The 12,542-nt window shown below is 41.9% G+C and overlaps 1 protein-coding gene across 3 annotated transcripts in view; it reads right to left on the bottom strand.

Annotated features, from left to right (window-relative positions):
- Positions 1 to 2,119: 2,119 nt before the first annotated feature.
- The window catches only part of ZWINT (ZW10 interacting kinetochore protein), a 39,452-nt gene continuing 29,029 nt past the window's right edge, over positions 2,120 to 12,542 (bottom strand). The window contains exons 9-10 of one of the 3 annotated variants that reach the window (XR_004926734.2): positions 12,417 to 12,541; positions 2,120 to 7,821 (exon numbers count right to left, since the gene is read on the bottom strand). The gene's annotated coding sequence lies outside the window, so the exon portion shown is untranslated. Of the gene's footprint in view, position 12,542 lies in introns of all 3 variants that reach the window. The other 2 variants (XM_036122813.2, XM_036122815.2) reach the window with 2 other exon arrangements.

Genomic DNA, 12,542 nt, shown 5'->3' on the forward strand with positions numbered 1-12,542 from the left:
GTGCATCAAATGTGCCAACAGTCACACTCAGGGGTGGGGCTCCCATCTGTGCGGCCCTCGCTGGCCTGCGGCTTAGCAGGGAGACTTCACGTTCCTCCACACCTGGCCTTTGCTTATGGTAACACGCCAGATCCTCCTCAGCAGGACGGCAGCTTGTCGAGCCCCTAGAAATGGCATATTGTACTGTAGGTCCATTTATCTCTGAGTTTCTAAAAGCACCTCGGTGTGCTTTATACGCTTCATCACTACTTAGCATCCAGCTCCTAGACTGTCCATATTTATGAGATACAAAAGGGCAAACTTAGCTAAAGTTAGTGCTTTTCTTCTTAAAGTTGTGAAGAAAAGATACTCAACATCACTCCCATCAGGGAAATGCAAATCAAAACTATAATGAGATATCACTTCATACCTGTTAGAATGCCTGTATCAAAAAGACATGAAATAGGGCGCCTGGGTGGCTCAGTCGGTTAAGCGATTGCCTTCGGCTCAGGTCATGATCCCGGAGTCCTGGGATCGAGTCCCGCATCGGGCTCCCTGCTCAGCGGGGAGTCTGCTTCTCCCTCTGACCCTCCTCCCTCTCACGTTCTCTGTCTCATTCTCTCTCTCACAAATAAATAAATAAAATCTTTAAAAAAAAAAAAAAGGGGGCGCCTGGGTGGCTCAGTCGTTAAGCGCCTGCCTTCAGCTCAGGTCATGATCTCAGGGTCCTGGGATCGAGCCCCACATCGGGCTCCCTGCTCCGCGGGAGGCCTGCTTCTCCCTCTCCCACTCCCCCTGCTTGTGTTCCCTCTCTCGCTGTGTCTCTCTCTGTCAAATAAATAAATAAAATCTTTAAAATAAAAAAATAAAAAAATAAAAAAAAAATAAAAAAAAAAAAAGACAAGAAATAACAAGTGTTGGCAAGGATGTGGAAAAAAAGGAGCCCCCATGCACTATTGGTGGGAATGCAAACTGGTGAAGCCACTGTGGAAAACAGTGTGGAGGATACTCAAAAAAGTCAAAAATAGAACTACTCTACAATCCAGGAATTACATTACTAGGTATTTACCCCCAAAATATAAAAACACTTAATTCAAAGGGATATATGCACCCCAATGTTGACAGCAGCAATGTCCGCAATAGCCAAACTCTGGAAAGAGCCCAGATGTCCATCGACAGATGAATGGATAAAGATGTGGTGTATATATATACAATAGAATATTATTCAGCCATAAGAAGGAATGAAATCTTGCCATTTGCAATGACATGGATGGAGCTAGAGGGTATTATGCTAAGTGAAATAATTCAGTCAGAGAAAGACAATTATCATATGATTTCACTCATGTGGAATTTAAGAAACAAAACAGATGAGCAAGCAAGCAAGCAAGAGAGAGAAACCAAGAAACCGACTCTTATAGAGGACAAACTTGTTACCAGAGGGAAGGTGGGTGAGGGGGATGGGTGAAATAGGTGATGGGGATTAAAGAGTGCACTTATCATGACAAAAAATATAAATATAAATAAATACAAAAGGAAAAAAGAAAAGTCAATTTGCACTTCCACATTCTTCATTTTTTTTAAGATTTATTTATTTATTTTAGAGACAGGGAGACAGAAAGAGCTTGCAAACAGGGAGAGGGGCAGAAAGAGAGGGAGGGGAAAAGAATCTCAAGCAGAATCCCCACTAAGCATGGAGCCCAACACGGGGCTCGATCTCAGAACCCTGAGATCATGACCTGAGCTGAAATCAAGAGTCGGACGCTCAACCAACCGAGCCACCCAGGCGCCCCTTTTCATTTTCTTAAAACCATGCAAAGGCAAACAGAAATGTGAGCCTGAGACTTCAGGGAAACTAGAGAGTCATAATAATCTTGCAATATTTATTCTTCCATTTACTCCAATCTAGGTATACCAAGTATCTTTCTTTCATTGATTTTTTTATAGTTTTCAGTGTACAGATCTTCTCACTCCTTGGCTAAACCTATTCTTAAGTATTTTATTATTTTTGATGCTACTGTAAATGGGACTTTAAAAAATTCTGATAGTTCATTGTTAGTGTATAAAAGTGCAAATGATTTTTGTATATTGATTTTGTATCCTACAACTTTACTGAATGGGTTAGTTCTAAGATTTTGGGTGGTCTCTGTGGCTTTTCTGTACAAGATCATGTCATCCGCAGAGAGAAGCAAGTTTACTTCTTCCTTTCTTATTTGGATGCCTTTTATTGCTCTTCTTGCTTAATTGCTCTGGCTAGCATTTCTAGTACTATGCTGAATAAAAATAGTGGGAGTGGGCATCCTTGTTTTTTGTTCCTGATCTTAGAGGAAAAGCTTCCCGCTTTTCACTGTTGAGTAAGATTTTAGCTGTGGGCTTGTCATATACGGCCTATACAGGTTTCCCCTGCCATCCAAAGGTTCCCTTGATGCCATTTTGCTTTAAGAAAGACACACATTAGTATCTATTTTTGCTAACCAAAAGAAATTCAAAGAGGGTTTTTGCTTTTATGAAATAATAATTGCTTCTTTGCTTTACAATCACTTCAGCTTATGAAAGGTCTCCCAGGAATGCTCTACTTTTGGATACCGGAGGAAACCTGCCTTATGTTGAGGTGCATTCCTTCTATATCCAATTTATGATTACACCTCAATCTTCTTATTCTTTATTGATCCATTCAAGTTTCCTATTTCTTCATGATTCAGTCTTGATAGGTTGTAGGTTTCTAGGTACTTGCCCATTCTTTTTAGGTAATTGGATTTGATGGCATAATTGTTCATAGCAGTCCGTCTCTTATGATCCGTAGTATTTCTAGGTATCAGCTATAATGTCTTCTTTCATTTCTGATTTGAGCATTCCCTTTTTTTGTCATAAGATTTGTCAATTTTCTTAGTTTCATTGATCTTTTCTATTATCTTCCTAGTCTCTATTTCATATTGAATCCCATGATCTGAGTTATTTCCTTCCTTAATTTGTCCTTCTTTTTCTAGTTCCTTGAAATGTAAATATACGCTTATTTGGGATACATTTTCTTAATGTAAGCATTCAACACTATAAAATTCTGGGAACTGCTTTTGCTGCATCCATGTTTTGGCATTTTGTTTCCATTTTCCTCTGTCTCAAGATATTTTTTGATTTCCCTTTTGATTTCATCTTTCACCCACTGGTTGTTCACTAGCATGTTGATTAATCTCCATATGTGTGGGAATTTTTTAGTTTTTCTCTTGTAATTGATTTTCAGTTTCAAACCATTGTGGTTAGAAAAGATAATTAACATAATTTCAGTTTTTTAAACATTATTAAGACTTGTTTTTTGGTCTAACACATGATCTACCCTGAAGAATGTTCCACATGTGCCTGAGAAGAATGTGTGTTCCACTGCTGTTGGATGGGAAGTTCTCTATGTGTCTGTTAGGTCCAACTGGTCTAACTAAGCCTCATTTTGTCTTTACTGGTTTTATCTTGATAATCTATCCATTTTGAGTGTGGAGCATTGAAATCCCCTATGCTTAATGTCTTGCTGTTCATTTCTCCCTTGAGATCTATAGTATTTACTGTGTATGTTTCGGTGCTCTTATGCCGCTCAGCTAGTTTCAGGATTTCAGAGGGAAATGTTCCATGTGGAGCTATGTATTTGGTGCATCTGTGGGAGGACAGAAGCTCAGGAGCCTCCTATGTCGCCATCTTGGTCTGGACTCCATCATGACTTATTTTAAACTATTCTTATAATAAAATGAGACAAAAGGAAACATCTGGGACTAATTTTCTTTTTTTTTTTTTTTTTTAAAGATTTTATTTATTTATTTGAGAGAGAATGAGAGAGAGCACATGAGAAGGGGGAGGGTCAGAGGGAGAAGCAGGCTCCCCGCCGAGCAGGGAGCCCGATGCGGGACTCGATCCAGGGACTCCAGGATCATGACCTGAGCCGAAGGCAGTCGCTTAACCAACTGAGCCACCCAGGCGCCCCTGGGACTAATTTTCTGATAAGTGTCCAAAATAGATGAATGGAACTGTTTTTGTCAAAGCTAAAAATAACACACTCACGTGAATAATTACATGTCCTGGCATTAAAGATGGAATGCTCCTCTTACAACTCCTGTGGGATTAAATCTCACGTAATCAGCCAGACTCTTAAAGGAAAAGCCACTGAAGGTATAAGCTGGTCCCAGCTCTGCCTCTGTTCGACTCTGTGGCAACAGCGAATTATCCTTGACATTTACACCTTAGTTTTCTTCTCTATCAGATAAAATCATCTCTAAGGCACTCCCCAGCACTTAAATTCCAGGATTCTCTGATCCCGAACACAGGAAAGCTCAGAATCAGGGAGAGGTTTCCTGTGGCGCGTGATGCGTTGGTGAGAGCAGTGGCATCCACGCTGGGAGGTACAGATGGGGAGGCTAACCTCCATCTGGAGGTGCAGCAGGCTCCTCCCCGACACAGCCCTCCCTCCATGCCTGTGTGGTTGCATCCCTCTCCCTGTCAAGTCTGGAACATCAAGGTAAAGCCGATACACTTGATCACAGACCATCAAACTCCACTGCCAGCAAGCAGGACAGGGGAATCGCTAGCAAACGCACAAGGGCAGGCGTGGCAGGCAGTCTGAGGTTGACCCGGGTAGAGCGACTCCATCCTCTCGTCTCCCGGCACAGCATTCCCAATTTTGAGAAAGTCTCCATGTGGTTTCAAGACAGCTCTTGTATCTCATCATATTTATCCCTTTGGATATGCCACATGGTGTCATTAGAAGTATTTAAGGAATATCGAGACCCTGGCTAGATAAATTCTATCGGATAAAGCAGGGCCAGAGCAGGCCCTCAGTTGACTAGACAACATTAATATGACCACGTACATGTCAGGAACCCAGGACAAACGCATGCCGCCAGGCATAATCTCAAAATCCGTCCATAATCTGGCAATTTATCACCATCTCCAATGGTACTACACAATCCAAGCACCATCACCTTTTGCCTTCCTACATTTTATCTACATTTTTCTCCAAATAGTAGCCATGTGCTCTTTTAAGGTATGAGACAGACCATACAACTCCCTTGCTTGTAATTCTTACCAGCTTCCTAACTTAAAATACATATAACTCTTCACCATGAGCTACAAAGCCCCCTGTTATCTGGCCCTGAGCTTCTCTTCAAACATTCTTCACTTCTGTCCTCCCTCTCTGCTCTAAGCATCCCAGATGTCAAACTCTCCCACAAAGACATGGCACACTGTCCTGTCTCAGGGCCTCTGCTCTACTATGTCCTCCTGCCAGGACCCTGCTTCCCTCAGTCACTGATTTAAATTTCTGCCACATTTTGTTCCTGTCTTTGCTCAAATGTCACCCTGTCAGGGCGGGCCACCTATCGAATATAAGTTTTCATTATACCCCTTTAACTTTTGCTTTATGTTTTTTCTTCAGAGTATGATAGGATGTTATAATCCATATTTCCCGACTGTTTGCTCAGTCTCCTCCACTAAATTATAAGTCACTGAAGTCAGGAACTTTGGTTTCACCACTGTATCCCACATGATGAGAACAGAGCATTACACTTAGTAAGCACTGAATGTGCTGAGAGTGAATACTCTTACTGCTGTTATTTAAACGTACTTCAGCAAATCCAGAAACACAAGGAACTTAGTGAGACAAATCACTGGTCCAAACTACAAACATGTATATTTTTCCAGCAGAGCTGGAGTCAACAGAAATGCAGCCACATTTGAAAATGTGAAATATAGACACAAGAAATCCAGGCAGGAAGAGCCCAAAGCCTGAGTGCAAAGATGGGACGTCTTCACCATTCTCACCAGCACATACGTGCTCTTCTGAAACAGTGCTGGTGGTGATGGTCGTGCTGGTGGCGGTGGCGGTGGAGGTGACTGATGATAATGGTGATGTCTTGCTTCCATAATTAGAAACCACGTACAACAAAACTGTTTGACTAAGAATATTCTGTATACTTTAATATTCTGAGAGCTTATAGTGAACACATACATTTGATAGTGTCTGAGGTCATTTAAACCTGGGTAAATCTGTGCCTTCAGTGGGTAATTGCACAGAGCTCTGAGTTTTCCTTGTATTATTAGTCACTAGCTGAGACTAGATGTCTGAAATTCAGATTTCCCATTTATGAAACCAGATGGAAAATAATTACTTTTTCCTTAGTTATATATGGTGTTTGGGGTCATCAGACAAGAGACTGATAATTAGTTGCACAATTTAATATCACATAATGAAAATGGTCTGACCTGGCTCCCACCTGGGATTGTGTGGTGAATGGGTGCAAATTTTGGTGAATATCTCTAGTCAGCCACACGTTCTCAGTGATCCTAGATTATTGCTTTCTTTTGTGATGCTAGAAATTTTAGCTCACCTCGTAAGTATAGTGATGGGTCAGTAGACTTGACTGCATAAAGGGTAAAATAAAGCATAACTTCTTTCTCTTTGTTATATTTAAAATAGATGACTTTTCATCCAGGAAAGTTTGCATTAATTTGGTTAAAGAGTGGTATAACAGATACTAAGGACCTCATGTCCACATGTACTCTTAACTTTTCTCTCTTTTTTTTAGATTTATTTATGAGAGAGAGAGCATGAGTGGGAGGGGAAGAGGGAGAGAGAAACCCAAGCAGACTTCCCACTGAGCCCAGAGCCCAACGTAGGGCTCAGTCTCATGACTGAGATCACGACACGAGCCAGAAGCAAGATCAGATGCTTAACCAACCGCACCACCCAGGCGCCCCTGTACTCATAACTTTTCTATACATATCAAATTATTTCTTACTGCAAGAAACTGCAGTTCTTTGTGTGATGAATGAGAACTCTCCTTGCCCAAGGAAGTTTTCTGGGCACATATGCAAATTGGCAAGATGATGACACTGGTCACACAGCAGTTCTCCACCGAGAATGACACCGTCCCTCGTTCTTCAGATACAGTAGCTCAGGGGGGGTCTCCAGAAAGTGCGTGAATCAGTCACCCGTGGAAGGAGCAGTCATTGGCATACCTGTACTTGACTCCTTCCTTTCCCCACCCAAACAACTCACTTCATCACAGTGCTGCTTGCATCATTGCCAAAATAAACAATTTGCACTCAAATTTATGGATCAGGGTCTTTTTTGGTGAGACCCAAACAAAGACCACTGGTACTACACATGGCCTCAGAAGTCAGATTTTTAAGATGGGGTTATGAGATCTCTCAGAAAATGCAAACAAGGTCGCCATTGCCAATGGTAAGCTGCATGGTGTTAACCTATGATTTACTGAAGCAACGAAGTTCTAAGACTCGGCTCTAATGAACTGGGATGAGGTCTGGCAGTAACTGCATTTGCCTTCACAGTATTCTAAGGCCTATCATATTTTAAGCCAACAGTAACTGTAAGCCAGAGCTCTTAAACAAAACAAAAAAAACAAAACAAAAAAACAGGCTGATGCCAGCCTTTTAACTCAGGGCATGCTGTGCACGACAGAAGGCCTCCTCGGTAGGCTTGAAAGAACTTCCCTTCCTCTTTCTACAGCCAAAGAGTAGAACGTGTTAAAAATGAAGACGAAGACTTTAATGCTAGAGTGAGCGGTTATACCGAGGCTGAACTCGAGCTGCAGTAAGTCGCCCATGCTAAGGAGGACTGAGATGTCGAGATCTGGCAGGGGACGTTTGAGTGGATGCTTCTGAGAACCCGGACTGCTCATGACAATAGGATGGCCTGGTTCTAGCATGTACTTTTCACCCAGAAACTTCTTTCCCAATAGAATACTGGAAGGTTGGAAGGGCTTCATTTACAGACAGCTTAGATGAGATGGCCAGCTTGGGAAAGACACCTGTGGGGCTGGGGTCCTGTGCATCAATGGTCCTGTATCTCTGGAACGGAAATAAATGGTGGTTAAGAGTGGCTCATCTCACGATCATTCTCAGTGACCCAGGGCATAATCTATACTTCCTGTCCCTCTAACATTAGAGTCTATGCCATCAAGTTCTGTCTTAGAGGAAGGCTGAGTGGGGGACATTCCTCCTAGAAGAGACTTGAGTTTTGATAAACATAAAGCTATGACAACCACTTAGTTATCTGAGGTTTCTCTTGTGTAGACCTGTAGGTGGCCAGGAGATAAAATACTATACTGCTGGAAACAATGAACCCTTCGGGTCAGGAGATGGGACTGTGGCAAGCAAGGACAAAGATGTGTATATCTTGAGCTCAGTAGATTGACGTGGGCACCCCTTAGGACATCCATCCTTGGTGATGACCTTCAGTAGCCAACATAGAAATCATGGTCTGAAGGAGCAAAGACCCCAGATGTTCATATACTTTAACGTGATATATCTTGACTACTTTGCTGAGCAAGCAACCAAGATCATCATATGTGTTGATGCTGGTTGAGGTAAATCTGGAATCTGTGGCATAAAAGGGAAAAAAATGATTATTAATGATATATTCTAAGCTAACTGCAATTGGGGAAAAATGAGTGAAATATGGGATCTCTGTGTTATTTCTTTAAAGTGCATGTGATCTTACAATTATTATTTCAAAATAAAAAGGTTTTGTAAGTATGTATGTCAAATCTTGATGGGCCATGATCTTGCTAAAGCAAAGATGAGACGTGAGGAAGAGAATGTGAGACACAGATGGGTCTGAGGAGCGCAAGTGGGGACCGTGTTCTCATTCGTGTCCTCGCACTAGTGTGTCTTGTGCCGGACTCTGTCAGCTGCCTCTGGCTGGAAGCACGTACTGTGTGTGTGGGGCCAAGGGGAAGCACCAGGAAGTTCACCCTCTGAACAACCTAACACAGCACAACTGAAAAATGCCTACGTACCCTGGCTCTCCTGCCGCTTAGGACAGCTCTAAACATGTTCCCAACCATCGCCCAGGGATCACAGTGGGGTGCCCCGATCACCTGCCCAATCATCAGTAAACCCTGGGTATTGACTTTCTTCCTTTCCCTCTCTATTTCACACTCAAGGCCAAAACTTCCTAGAACCACCTGAACAAACTACTTGTGCTCAGATCTTTATCACAGGTCTCCTTCAGGGGACTTGAAGCAAAGACAAGGATGCTATGAAATTCTCTGAGGGGACATGGTTTTACCTCTAGCACTTCGGGGAATATTTAACATATGAGACAAACATGTTTTACTGCAAAGCACATCAGGAAACACGATGAGGAACACAGCACTGCGGCTTTATTCCTGCTTCCAAGCAGGTGCATGGCAGTTTTGAGTACACCCATCCTCTAGTAAATCTCCCGGTTTTGCAGAGACTCTTGGGCCACTCTGAAGTCTACGAGGGGCCCAAACCCTCTGCTGTGCCCCCCCAGCTGAGCCACTTTTTATTCTCAGTCCCCGAAATCTTTAGTTATCAAGATGGCGATCTCTGTTCTCTTTTGAGAAACCCACAGGCTACAAAGGAATTACTTCCCCTGTGGCCCACCCTCTACTGGAAACATGATCCCAAAAGTATCTCCACTGTTGATAAAGGGAATAGATCCTCATTATTTTTGCAGGGTCATTATATTATCTCCTCCTTCTTTCATTCTTTCTGTCCAGGCCAAAAAGCTCCTTATCAGGCAAAATCATTTCTTCACAAGATGCTTGTCCTGCTCAGTCCTGCAACCTTAAATGTCCACATCCATCACCATGAATTGGTCTTATTTCAAATAATATTTCATCAAATCCACAGAATTTTACGGTTGGAGAGACAACTGGTTTCCCCAGCATACAGATGAAGAAGAGTGCAGTTCTGACTACCTCATTTATGAATGAAGAGACTGACGTTCACAGAACTTCAGGGAACTGGGGAAGGTGGGACAGTAAGTTAATGACCGAGCGAAGACCTGAACAAATCAGTTTTGCTGTGCTCCACGGACACCAGGGACAGGAACGTGAAAACAAAGGAGTGAATGACATGGCACACATATGCAAAAATGCAGTATTTTTTTTTTTTACTCTAAGGCAATCAAGAAAGAGGACAGCTATTAATTAATCAAGATGTAACATGCTGCTGGTCTTCAGACAATGCTAATTAGGACTGGCTTCACTGTCCTTTTTTACGTATTTTTTCATATTATTCATATTTTTCATATTAGTATTTTGAGTTAAAAAGTCATATTGCATGAATAAGTTATCTATCTGCATGTTCTATAGGTTACACAGAGTTTGAGGATATATCAATCTGTGTTTTCTTTTCATAGACAGTAATAAAAGTTGTGCTATGGGCAATGGTTTTTGCAGTGTGAGTGGCAGCCTGAGTAGAATGGGGTGTAAACTGATAAAAAGTGCAACCAAATTGAACTTGGAAAGTGCAGAAGCAGGACCGTGGAGAGGAACAGCTCTGGGACTTTAACACAGCAAAAAACTGAACAATGCAGAGAGGAAAGATGCTATCTTACTTATGCCACATTTCTATAAGTAACTCCCAATACTTTCATTCATTCATGAGGACTTACTGAATACAATGTATTCAATATCTTGCAAGTGCAATAGGTAACTTTATGCCTTCCCACCTAAGATACGCAAAGGGGATTACATAGTTGAAACCAGGCTTGTCATTGGAATCATTGATGTTAAGGGTATGAAAGGGAAATCATTCACCTCAAGCTCTAGGAGACCCAAAAAAAGCAAAGAAGTCCCTTGTCCACAAGTAAAGGATATTAGCACCCTCTTTATGCCTTTTAGCCGCCTCTCTGGACACCTGCCTGCACCTTCCCCCCACACAACACATACCTTCCAAGACCACCACAAATGATGTGCACTTATTACATTAGATAATCTCATTACTTAAAAAAATGCGAGATGTAGAATGCAAAAGAGAATAGGTCGGAATCATTTGGTTATGTCTCCAGAGCTAACACAGCCTTTTCCATTTACCATAACATTGTAGACAGTTGCCAAATGGTCTCATATTTATAAGTTACTCATACCTAGTGCATGAATAAGAGACTTAGTGACAGAAAGTTTAATAGCTTTGGAGTTAGGAATAAGGTAGGAAGAATGGAAGGAAGAAAGGAAGGAAGGAAGGAAGGAAGGAAGGAAGGAGGAAGGAAGGAAGGAAGGAAGGAAGGAAGGAAGGAAGGAAGGACGGAAGGAAAGACGGAAGGAAGGAAGGAAAGAAGGAAGGACGGAGGGAGGGAGGATGGAAGGAAGCAAACTGAGTCCTAGTTAGATCATATGTTCTATATAAGTTCTTGAGAAATTACTTGAGTGTTCATAACTTCATTCTCTGCTTCTTAAAAATACCTGGTTTTCAAGTTTGTTATAAACCTTAAGATCAATATAGATGTCATCTGGCAACATTCTAACAAGATCAATTGTTTCAAGTTTTACGAGAGCTTACAAATATTAAATAACATAACACGATATTTGGTGTGTATTAAATACTTATTAGCAGAAGCCTTTCTAATTATTTGTTTTATATGATGTTTGACCGCTCCATGACTTTCATCATTCATCTTTTTATGTAATGTCTCTTGTATATGTCACAAATCATTTTAAAATTCCTTCTCAAAATCTCATTTTATCAAGTAAATTTAATTTATATAAATTTTTTATTAGCAATTATCTGGACTAATTTCTACTTTATTTTATATATTCCTTTACCATGTATTTATTTTTCTTTTCAGGCTTCTATTGGACTTTTTTCTTCCAGAGACAAAGAGCTTTATTACAGCAGACTGCGAAGCAAAAGCATCATGCTTCTGTTGGTTTCCCTGGGTGCCCTGAGTCCCACAGGGCCAGTATGGAGACGCCTTCTCTATGCTACACAGGTAGTCGTGGTTGTGCCACATCTGAGGAACACCGACCACGGGGAACCCACCTCTTTTACAGAAGGCAGTAAGCAAAGAGCGGTCAGGGCTTTGTATTCTTGGCATGCCCAGCAACAATGTTCAGGAATGCTCAGGAACTATGGCAGTTTGCGTCCTCCAATATCTGACCCTAATTTTCTTGGTTGAACTCGAATAGTCACATGAGTATACCACTCCATCTGCCATTCTGATAAATCTGACCAACAGAGACTAGGGCTAACTACATTTAATTTCTCTTGTACAGAATATAATTAAGGCTACTCTCAACAGAACTTCAAGCAGAAAGATGAGACCAATGTACAGTAACAGCTTCAACCACACTGCCCAGGACCCAGACTCCAACATTTGTGAATAAGCCTCGAGCAGGGCCAGTAGGTCGTATTTCAGACATCCAGGATAGAGTTTAAGGCAGCAATAAGTGATCAGAACACAGACGATCAATACTGGGGGGATGGTTCCTTACTGCTCACCCTGGCCTCCTGCAAGCTATCTGCAATGTGCTCCAGGAACATGTGCATGGCTGTCTGCCCTGGGGCTGGGGCTGGGGCTGGGGCTCAGAGATGCAGTTGACTGCAATTAATCACAATTTACCATCGAAGCCATCCCCCAAAAGCTGTAAAGTCTCCAAAGTTCCCAAATAGTTACATTAGACAGATTCTACCAGCGTGACTGGTTGCCTGGGTGGGAGACGGATTCCTGGCACCTCCTCTTCTGCCTTCTTCCTGGTATCCTCCCCCTGAAGTGTCTTCATCTGTGACTTCCCATAGGGGCTTGAGTGAGTCCTACC

Source organism: Halichoerus grypus, chromosome 7 (genome assembly GCF_964656455.1).
Source record: "Halichoerus grypus chromosome 7, mHalGry1.hap1.1, whole genome shotgun sequence".
Taxonomy (NCBI): Eukaryota; Metazoa; Chordata; class Mammalia; order Carnivora; family Phocidae; genus Halichoerus; species Halichoerus grypus.